This window comes from Lithobates pipiens, unplaced genomic scaffold, assembly GCF_037356315.1.
Source record: "Lithobates pipiens isolate NorthernLeopardFrog02 unplaced genomic scaffold, aLitPip1_a1.2 Scaffold_22, whole genome shotgun sequence".
NCBI classification, from domain to species: domain Eukaryota; kingdom Metazoa; phylum Chordata; class Amphibia; order Anura; family Ranidae; genus Lithobates; species Lithobates pipiens.
Window position 1 is genome coordinate 40183159 of NW_027507784.1, and position 7513 is coordinate 40190671.

The 7513-nt window shown below is 45.5% G+C and overlaps 1 protein-coding gene across 1 annotated transcript in view; it reads left to right on the top strand.

The window, feature by feature from the left end:
• LOC143923633 (sulfotransferase 1C4-like) overlaps window positions 1–7513 on the top strand; it is a 168924-nt gene that overhangs the window by 29712 nt on the left and 131699 nt on the right. The window lies entirely within an intron of this gene.

A 7513-nucleotide genomic window follows, 5' to 3' on the forward strand; every position in this document is an offset into this window, starting at 1 on the left:
AATGCAACCTGCCAAGTCGCACGACAAGTCGTACATGATTTCCAAGGAGTACCGTTCATATCTGTGCGACTTAGGGCTGCAGCGACTTCAAAGTAGTCCCCGCACTACTTTGGTCCCGCTTTGATGCGACTTGAGGTCCATAGACCTCAGGAATACACAGGCATTGCTGTAGGTCGTGGAAAAAATTGCGACAAAAACCGCGGCAAAAAATCTTGGAAAAAATCGCACAACTTTCAAGGTGCAATAGTGGAAACCTAGGCTAACCCTTTCACTGCCACCGACATATGCCATTCATCGGCAGCAGCTGGGGGTTTTATTTAAGTGTAAATCTGGTAAGCCTTTTCAGGTGAAAGCCTTTCGGCCACCTAATTGCTTTCACACCCCTCCCCCCAGTACATTTGCTTTCTTCCCCCCCCCCCCATGTTTCTAGGGGCTCTGCCACCCTGCGGGTCCGGAACCCCATGGCGGTTGCTGCCGGGTAGAATGGACATAGACCAGTAAACATCTCTTCTCTGATTTCCCCCACCTAGTAAGATCCCAGAAGCGACCTGCATTGCATCCCTTCCAGGTCCGGCTGTCACTTTCTCTGGCTGGGGAAGAGGCTAATTGCGCTAACGGAGTGCGATCAATGGAGGGCAGATAGGGTCGCCACCTTTTCTTTAAAGTGGAGGGCCACTCTAAAAAAAAAGAAATTGCATAAAAATGTTCCTAAAAAATTGGAGGAAAATTTTTTTTTTTTTAACTTACCAGAAATGCCTGTTGCTAGGCAGATCATCCTAATCTGCCTCTTCTTATTCCGCGGTGATCTTCAGTCTTCTCCTCCTCGCGTCGTCTTCTAGTGAATGGAGCGCGGTGTGTTCTGGGAACTGTGTGTGTCCCACAACACAGCGCTCCCCATTCACAAAGCGCTGCGCGACTCGAGGTGTGCAGTAGGAAACGGGCAGTGAAGCCGTAAGCCTCCACTGCCTGTTTCCCTTAGTTGGAGTGGCGGCGCCAGGATGGTCGGCCTCGGGCAGCCGACATTGCGGGGCGCCCAGGACAGGTAAGTGTGCTTATTAAAAGTCAGCAGCTACAGTATTTGTAGCTGCTGACTTTTACTTTTTTTTTTTCCCTGACTGGCCCTCCCCTTTAAGCCAAACCCGAACATTTTAGCGGAACAGGGACAATTTTATTTTTTTATTTTCATAGTATACACTATAGGATTATAAAAGACCTGGGACAGCATTGGGTGCCCCTAGGAGAGTAGTAACGCTGCAAATGGTGGGTGTGGCCAAATTGCTCTTGCTGATATCAGCCGGAGCTCCTGGACAGCAACAGATTTGCGTGTGACTATCTTGGTTACTTGGGGAGCCACAGCCAGGTTTGAATAACGTGTCCAGGTTTCAGGCAGACTGAAACCCGAACACATGATTCAAAACCTGGACTGTCCAGGTGAATAATGGCCAGACGGCAACCCTAAGGACAGATGGGACATCGGGGGTCTAATAGGCCCCTGATGTCTCAATAAAGAGAACCTGCCGCAACATAAAAAATAAAATTTTAATGATAAAAATTAATAAAGTTACACCCGAACACTTAAAACACTTTCCCAAAAAAGATTTTGGGCCTGCCCCGCCCCCCATATACACTCAGTCATGAATGTGGACGCACCCATCGAGGGTACCTACATACAAACACGCTTGTGATACTCATGTTACACATTGAATGAAAGCAATAATTCTAGAGCCACTATTCCCAGCTACATTTAAACCTGTAGGTGCTTTTAAAGGGATAAAGGATAAATTTTTGGGGGCTTAAAATAAAAATAAAAATATGTTATACTTATCTGCTCTGTGCAACGATATTGCACAGAGCAGTCCCTTACCTCCTCTTTGGCTGCCCCCCCCCCCCCCCCCACTGGCGCTGTCCGCTCTTCCTCCTCCAGGTGCCTCCTTAGTAAGCCAGGTGCTATGAAGGTACCCGTGCCCACGAGCTCCCAAAACATTGGAGCTATCGCTATTTAATTCTCTAGGGTCTCTACTTTCAGAAATTATATAATGCTTGAGGCTTTTAACTAATCTTCAGGTCTGAAATTATATTTTTTATACGTGTGCAAAAAAAGAAAAGTAATGCTTTTCTGGCAGTGAAAGAGTTAATGTGCCCTCCCTTCGGCGAGCGTGAAAATCCAGTTTAGCTGAGAGTCTCGGGTCCCAAAAGTGAGCGGGTCAGCAGAAAAAAAAAAGGCTGAAGTGTCTATGGAAACCTGGTGTATTTATTTAGACCCAGCGAGCAGTCACAACCTTTCCCCTGAATCAGGCTTTACAATGACAGGTCTGTAGAAGAGAAGAAAATATAGATTTGCTCATGTAACTGAGGACCTATATCAACTTTATCCACTTCAGCCCCGGAAGGATTTGCCCCCTTTAATGACCAGGCCATTTTTTGCGATTTGGCACTGCGTCACTTCAACTGACAATTGCGCGGCCGTGCCGTGCTGTACCCAAACAAAATTGACGTCCTTTTTTTCCCACAAATAGAGCTTTCTTTTGGTGGTATTTGATCACCTCTGCAGTTTTAATTTTCTGCGCTATAAACAAAATAATACCGACAATTTTGAAAAAAAAAGCAATATTTTTTTTTACTTTTTGCTATAAATATCCCAAAAAAATAAAAAATCAAATCATCAGTTTAGCCAAATATGTATTCTTCTACATATTTATTCTACATTTTGGTAAAAAAAAAAAAATCACAATAAGTGATAACCACTTTCAGACCGGACCATTTTGCTGGTCAAAGACCAGAGCACTTTTTGCGATTCGGCACTGCGTCGCTTTAACTGACAATTGCGCGGTCGTGCGACGTGGCTCCCAAACAAAATTGACGTCCTTTTTTTCCCACAATTAGAGCTTTCTTTTGGTGGTATTTGATCACCCCTGCGGTTTTTATTTTTTGCGCTATAAACAAAAATAGAGCGACAATTTTGAAAAAAAACTCATTATTTTTTACTTTTTGTTATAATAAATATCCCCCAAAAATATATAAAAAAAAATTTTTTTTCCTCAGTTTAGGCCGATACGTATTCTTCTACATATTTTTGGTAAAAAAAATCGCAATAAGCGATTATTGATTGGTTTGCGCAAAAGTTATAGCGTTTACAAAATAGGGATAGTTTTATAGCATTTTTATTAATAATTTTTTATTATTTTATTTTTTTACTAGTAATGGCGGCGATCAGCGATTTTTATTGTGACTGCGACATTGTGGGGGACCCATCGGACATTTTTGACACATTTTTGGGACCGTTGTCATTTATACAGTAATCACTGCTATATAAATGCAGTGACTCCTGTGTAAATGACACTGGCAGTGAAAGGGTTAACCAGTGGGTGGCAGTGTAGGGGTTAAGTGTTCCTAGGGGTGTGTTACTAACTGTGGGGGGGTTGGGCTTTCATTTAGTGTACACTGATCTCTGCTCCAATCACATGGAGCAGAGATCAGCGTCACTAGTTGCTAGGCAGAATGGAGAAATGTTGTTTACAATGGCATTTCTTCATTTGGCCGCTCCGTGAGACGATCGTGGGGATGCCCGCGGCGATCGAGTCCGCGGGTCCCGCGACCGGACTCACGGGGGTCCCGACCAGCGTGGGAGCGCGCGCCGCCGGCGGCGCGCTCCCGATGGCAGGGCGGCAAATTTAAAGGGACGTACATTTACGCCCATTTGCCTGCCCGTGCCATTCTGTCGACGTACATCGTCGTGCGCTGGTCGGCAAGTGGTTAATTAATTAATTAATTTATTTATTTTACTAGTAATGGCTGTGATCAGTGATTTTTACGAAGAAATTAAAAAACTAAATTAAATAGGCGTACAGCGTCCCCTGTTAGACCCCCTAAGGAGCTAAATCATTAATATATAAAAAAAGTAAATGGGGGGAGTGGCGTTACCTAAAATGGGGACCACAACTGGCCCTGATTTCAAATCCCCTCCGAAAAATAAATAAATGAATAAATAAAGAATTGTACTGTAGTGGGGTACCTTATGTGTAAATAAATAAAGAAATAAATTATACCGTGCAAATTAGCATCAGTAAAAAACAGAAACACAACTTAGTGATAAATAATAAGTGCCCAAACCAAATGGGTAACACACTCAAGTGTTTAATTATTGCTGTGAATAAAACAAAATATGATACCAGTCTGTTCAATATTAAAGTGTCCAATCCAGAGTTGTGATATTGCCCCCCCCCCCCCCCCCCCCCACAATTGGGGTGAAGGAATTATACTGGCCACACCTCAAAAGTATTGTGTAAAAATAATAGAAAGTCCACATCACCAAAAAAATGTAAAAATAGTGAAGCTCCAAAATGACCAATAAAAAATAAGCCAAGTGTTCGATAAAACTAAAAAGAAAAAGAATAATGTCAACGTTAAAGTTTGTTTGAAATATTTGCACATTTATTTAAATTAAAAAACTCATGCACATAAGTATTCAGACCCTTTGCTCAATACTTTGTTGAAGCACTTTTGGAAGCAATTACAGCCTTGTCTTTTGGGGTATGACACTACAAGGCTTGGCACACCTATTTTTGGGCAGTTTCTCTCATTCTTCTTTGCAGGATCTCTCAAGCTCCATCAGGTTGGATGGGGAGGGTCTGACAGCCATTTTCAGATCTCTCCAGAGACGTTCAATCGGGTTCAGGTCTGGGCTCTGGCTGGGCCACTCAAGGACATTTCACAGTGTTGTCCCGTAACTTCTCCTTTGTTATCTTGGCTGTGTGCTTAGGGTTGTGGTCCAGTTGGAAGATAAAGCTTTGCCCCGGTCTGAGGTCCAGAGTGCTCTGAAGAAGGTTTTCATCAAGGATGTCTCTGTACATTGCTGCATTCATCTTTCTTTCGATCCTGACTGGTCTCCCAGTTCCTGCCGCTGAAAAACATCCCCACAGCATGATGCTGCCACCACCATGCTTCACTGTATTGTATTGGCCAGGTGATGAGCAGTACATGATTTCCTTCAGACATGACGCTTGCCATTTGGGTCAGAGTTAAATCTTTGTTTCATCAGACTAGAGAATTTTGTTTCTCATGGTCTGAGAGACCTTCAGGTGTCTTTTGGCAAACTCCAGACGGGCTGTCATGTGCCTTTTACTGAGGAATGGCTTCTGTCTGGCCACTCTACCATGCAGGCCTGATGGTTGTCCTTCTGGGAGGTTCTCCTCTCTCATCAGAGAAACACTGGAGCTCTGTCATCGGGTTCTTGGTCACCTCCTTAACTAAGGCCCTTCTCCCCCGATCGCTCAGCTTGGCCTGGCGGCCCACTCTAGGAAGAGTCCTGGGGGTCCCAAACTTCTTCCATTTACAAATGATGGAGGCCACTGTGCTCATTGGGATCTTCAATGCTGCAAACATTTTTCTGTACCCTTCCCCAGATCTGCGCCTCCATACAATCCTGTCTCGGAGGTCTACAGACAATTCATTGGACTTGGCTTGGGTTGTGCTCTGACATGCACTGTTAACTGGGGGACCTTCCTTATATAGACAGGTGTGTGCCTTTCCAAATCATGTCCAATCAACTGAATTTACCACAGGTGGACTCCAATTAAGTTGTAGAAACATCAACAGCTTAATTTTGAGTGTCATGGCAAAGGCTGTGAATACTTATGTACATAGAATTTTTTTGTTTTTTAATTTTTAATAAATTTGCAACGATTTCAAACTTTTTTCACGTTGTCATTAGGGGGTATTATTTGTAAAATTTTGAGGAAAATAATGAATTGAATCCATTTTAGAATAAGGTTATAACATAACAAAATGTGGAAAAAAGTGAAGCGCTGTGAATACTTTCTGGATGCACTGTATCTAGTGTCATCGCTATCCCAAGTAGATATTGCTGGTGAGATACTGTCCTCAGATAGAACTTAGGATATCCATGCACTTAATGATGCTTGGTGGTATGTTGAGTCCTCTACATGTTTTGCGGTGAAAAAACGCTTCCTCAAGAGGGATTACATACACTTCATCCAGGCAGAGCAGGCAAATGGGCACAATCAGGAGCAGGTATGCCCGAGGGCGAGCACAGGAGGCAAAGAACACATACACGTCGCCCAAAAGTTACTGAAAATAATCAAAGTAATGTAGCACTAACCAGTGGCGTAACTAGAACCTTCAGGGCCCCGATGCAAGAAACCATGAAGGGCCCCCCTGAACCCCAGCCAGGGCCCTTCCCTCCGAGTCCGGCGGTGGAACTCCAGGGTGTGGTCACAGGTATGACCTTTGTGAGCCGTGTTTTTTTTTCAAATTTTTAGGTGCCCCATTGGGGGACTGTTTCTAGGCAGTATGGGGTCCCCGTCCCCAGAAGAGATGAGGTCCTTTTCTCCAGGGCAGATGAAGTTACTGCCCCCAGGTGAGAAGGGGTCCCTGTCCCCAGGGGAGATGGGGGTCCCTGTCCCCAGGGGAGATGGGGGTCCCTGTCCCCACGGGGAGATGGAGGGGGTAAGTAATGGTGTGTGGGGGATGGGGTCCTCTCACTCACCATGACCAAGCTGTAGGCTGCGCACTCATCCATGTTGGCCTGGGCTCCATCCAGTGTGCTGGACGGGCGATCAGCATATCTCCCAGAAAGACCTTTCATCATCTGTGTATGATGGGGGAGGAGGGGGGCTGGCAGACAAGCCTGCAGTGTCCTCCGGGGGGCTCTCATAGGGCTGCACTGCATCTGTGTGCTTAAAGTTTGTTTACCCGGGAGAAGTATGCAATGCAGTGTGGGCCGGACTCGGGGGGGGGCGGGACTCTGGCTGGGGAGAACAGACATCGGACTGAGCGGCAATGCATGGAGCAGGAGAGGGGTACTCTGAGGAGTCAGCCGAGGACACAGGTCATGCGGGGAATGCACAGCTAAAGAGCAGCCAGTGCGATAGTCGAGCATGGAGCTATGCTAGTCACCGTCCACCTCCAGCCACCCGTGTGCATGGTGCACTGGTACCCCTAGCTGCCTATGCTGCTGCTGGCCATATGTAGAGGGGGCTGCATGGGCCCCCTGCAGCACAGGGCCCAGTTGCGGTCGCAACTGCTGCACCCCCTATAGTTACACCCCTGGCACTAACCCCCGAAGGAGCTGCTGGTTATTTCTGGGCTTACCGTTACCTTTCGTTCTCCTTGTGACACGTCTAGGGATGTCCCGTGGTAGATGGCCCAGTAACTTGAGACTGACAGTAGATCCAGCTGAATGGATTTTTATTTGCAAACGTCAACCATTGAATAGTCTTTTTAACTTGGGATCAGAGGGTTGGAAAGGAAAGTTCAGGTACTCTCAATGTCAAAGTCTATAAACGTTAAAGAACTTGCTTACTTTGACTGCATCCAGAGAATAGCCATTCGCAGCTGGATGAACACTCGGGTTGGACAGTCCCTCTCACTAGGCCTAGGAGCCAACAAGGTGCTTACTCAGGAACAAAGTCTTTATCAATGTAGTTGTAGAACACATAGGGAATCTAAGCTGTAGAACATTTGTAGGATACCTGGATCTTTCAGCCCACTTGGT